Genomic DNA, 3,779 nt, shown 5'->3' on the forward strand with positions numbered 1-3,779 from the left:
TTATTGTTTCCTTAGGGAGGGCCTGGCCTCCCTAGAGCTCAGTCTTCTGCCAACCTGAATCCATGGAATTCGACTTGGAAGAAACCTTAGAACCTGCCTGATGTACACTCCTCGTTTAACATATGTAAAAACAGCAGAACAGTTGCGTGGCTTGCCCAAGGGCTCCTGAATGAGACAGGATCTTGGCCTCTGCCTTGGGCCAGAGCAGTCTGGTAGCATCCTAGGGGTTGTGAGGACCCCCACCCCCAGGTCCCACCCCAGCCCTCCAAGGACACAGACTTGCCTCCATGAAAAAAGGCAATAATCCAATAACTAGCATCTGAATGCCTCTTGGAGCTCTCCTCCTCCAGGTTCTGGGTGGGCTGCGAGGGATGACAGGTGCCCAGGTGCCCTCCCCACGTGGCTCAGACTCAGCACCCTCCCTCTGAACTGCCTGAGAAAATGAAAGACCCATTTGTAAACCAAACACCAGGACCAAAAAATGAAGCTGGGACGAGAGTGCTAGATTCTCAACTGTTCAGAAAATATGCCTCTGTGCATACCCCAGAGCACGTCTCAGCAATCAGAAGTGAACACGCAGCATGGCTGGGTCTCGAGGGCGTGATGCTGATGGAAGAGCTGCGCCGCACAGGCCACACACTGGATGTTTCTAGGTATGACATTCCAGGGAGGAGAGATTCGTGGGTGCAGGGGGAGCATCAGGATGGGGCGAAGGGGATGGGTGGCCCACAAAGGGGAGTTCTCCTTGCTGGTGGCGTGTTCTTTGTCTTGTCTGTGGTGGTGGCTTCATGAACGTGCCATGTGGCAGCATCGCATAGAACCGCACAGAGATGAGCTCGTGTGAAACTGTTGAACTTGGAATGGGGTCTGTGGGTTGAGCCAGTGTCCATTTTCTGATTGTGACACTGCACTATAATTATGTAAGATGTTACCATTAGGTAAACTCAGTGTAGGGCATGAGACCTATCAGTATATTTTTGCAATTTCCTGGGAATCTACGATCATTTCAAAATAAAAACTTTCCAAAAAATTAATGCCCTCTTTCTGGGAAAGGATTATACTTCCCCACCTGATAAGACTTGCTTTGGCCAACAAAATGTGAAAGATGGCCGGGTGCTGTGGCTGCTGTGGCTCGTGCCTGTAATCCCAGCACTTTGGGAGGCCAAGGAAGGCGGATCAGTTGAGTCCAGGAGTTCGAGACCAGCCTGGGCAACATGGAGAAACCTTGTCTCTACCAAAAATAAAAAAAAATTAAAAAATTAGCTGGGCATGGTGGCACACTTCTGTAGTCCCAGCCACTTGAGAGGCTGAGGTGGGAGGATCACCTGAGCCCAAGAGGGCGAGGCTGCCGTGAACCGTGATGCACCACTGCACTCCAGTCTGAATGACAGAGCCAGACCCTGTCTCAAAAACAAAAACAAAAAAACCCCAAAATGTGAAAGGAAGTGATGTGTCATTTCCAGCCTCTGGCTGTGAGTGGAGCAGGGCCACCGCCCACCTGCCAGGGATGCGAGGAGAACCAGGAATGAGCCTGTGTCATTGAACCATGGGCTTATTACCCACTAGAGCAAAACCCAGTCTGTCGTGACCAAGCCAGAGAGGAGGCCTGGGTCAGGGAAGCCTGGAGGACAGGCCTGGTCTTTTTTGCTGCTGCTTAGCCCTCAGCTGCCCGACTTCTGGACAACTTTTAATTTACTTTAAAAATCACTCCTTTCAGCGTGGTGACTCACACCTGAAATCCCAGCACTCTGGGAGGCCGAGGCAGGTGTATTACCTGAGGTCAGGAGTTAAAGACCAGCCTGGTCAACATGATGAAACCCCGTCTCTACTAAAAACACAAAAATTAGTTGGGCATGGTGGCGGGCGCCTGTAATCCCGTCTATTCGGGAGGCTGAGGCAGGAGAATCACTTGAACCTTGGAGGCAGAGGTTGCAGTGAGCTGAGATGGTGCCATTGCACTCCAGCCTGGGTGACGAACAAAACTCGATCTCAAAAAAAAGTCACTCTTTTTATGAGACATTGGTATTTTTATCACTGTACAGGCACCTGGCCTTTGTTAAGTATTCAGTAAGTGTTCTTTAAAAAATAACCCCTACCTTATTATTTCCATATGTAGTTTGCTGTATAATTTGTTACATTGTAGTAACAAACTATGTACAGAAATGCAATGTTTAACTTAGGAACTGTGGGAGAGTAGTAGTCTAGAAATAACAGAATTGTAGTTGTCCTATAAATCCAGCGTTTAGTTGAAGAGAAACCTTATTTTTTCACAGGAGGTGAGGGAGAGAAGGGACAAAGTTGGATTCCTATCAAAAAATGTACAAACATTGTAAGTTAGGAGGCTTATGAAATGAGGTGACGGCATTTTTTGTTTAATAAGCAGCCAACATGTTTCATGGCTTTGGACCCTGGTGTGATTTTGATTTTAGCAAATCTGTGTTCGTATATGATCCACTTCTAGGTTTCATAAAAGGCCATCTATACCTCTGCAACCTTATATTTAAAAACACTTATTAGGCCTGGTATGTTCCTTTGGGCGGTTAATTCGGTGGGAGGCGTTGGGCTGGGCGATGCCCACAGTTGTCATGCCATCTGGAATCCCCAAGGCTCCCTCACCGCCTGTACCTTAGCAAAGCACTGCAGAGGTTAAAAGGAATGTTTTTAATCCACGTTTTTTAAGTCCTTCCTGATTCGTGGGAAGGGGTAGAAGAATAATTTCTGTTTTGCTAACAAAATTCCAGCACTTCTCAGAAACTCTTCAGATGTGTGTCTGGGGTGATGAGGGCCTGAACGGCAAGAACAGATGAAAGGCAGCGGGAACTTGAAGACCCCATTTCAGATGGGGCTTCCGTACTCCTGCTTTCATTCCTTCCTAAAATCAGAGCTGGCACCAGTTACTAAAAATGACCATTTCCCCCCTTTGCCCTGCTGGAAGAGATGCGGTAAGACATAATGAGATAACTGGCCCCTGACTGTGGAACTGTTGGTATTTGCAGAGTGTTTTTGGATTTCTGTTCCCAAATGATTCCATTTTTGTAGAACAAGTATGTAATTGAAATACTGTCACTTGGAAATGATCTTCAGGAACCAGCAAAGCGCCTCCATTCCAAAGGCTGCCACAGACTCCTCCAGGTAGAATTCATGTGAAGGAAACATGCACTTTTCTGGGAGGAGGGGAAGAAGCTCAGAAATGTGCAAGATCATGTGTTGCCCCCCCACAAATCCTGGGAATGAAAGGCATGGAGGGAAATGTGTGAAATAAACCAAGTGGATCTGGGAGTAGGGAGGGAGATGTCACTGAACTTTGGCTGGCACAATTTATCTAGCCAGTAAACTTCCTTATTTGATAAAACACAATACCAACCTCCCATCTCTGCAACACCCCCCCACCAAAAAAAACCCTTCAGTTTTAGCAAGAGAAAAAAATTTTGTCCCAAAAAGATCTGGTTTTGAAACAGTACCTTCCCAAGCTTAGCTACCACCTCTAATTTCAACATATTATATTTAAAAACTGCTGCCCAGTTAAAGTTCTACATTTTGTTTTATTTCTTTATTATTTTACTTGTCAGGTTTTTTTGTTTGTTTGTTTTTTTGCTTGTTTTGTTTTGTTTTGAGACAGAATCTTGCTCTGTCACCCAGACTGGAGTGCAGTGCCACGATCTCAGCTCACTGCAACCTCTGCCTCCCCGGTTCAAGCAATTCTCCTGTCTCAGCCTCCTGAGTAGCTGGGACTACAGGCACCCACCACCGTGCCAGCTAATTTTTTTTTTTTTTTTTTT

Source organism: Mandrillus leucophaeus, unplaced genomic scaffold, assembly GCF_000951045.1.
Source record: "Mandrillus leucophaeus isolate KB7577 unplaced genomic scaffold, Mleu.le_1.0 Scaffold168, whole genome shotgun sequence".
Taxonomy (NCBI): Eukaryota; Metazoa; Chordata; class Mammalia; order Primates; family Cercopithecidae; genus Mandrillus; species Mandrillus leucophaeus.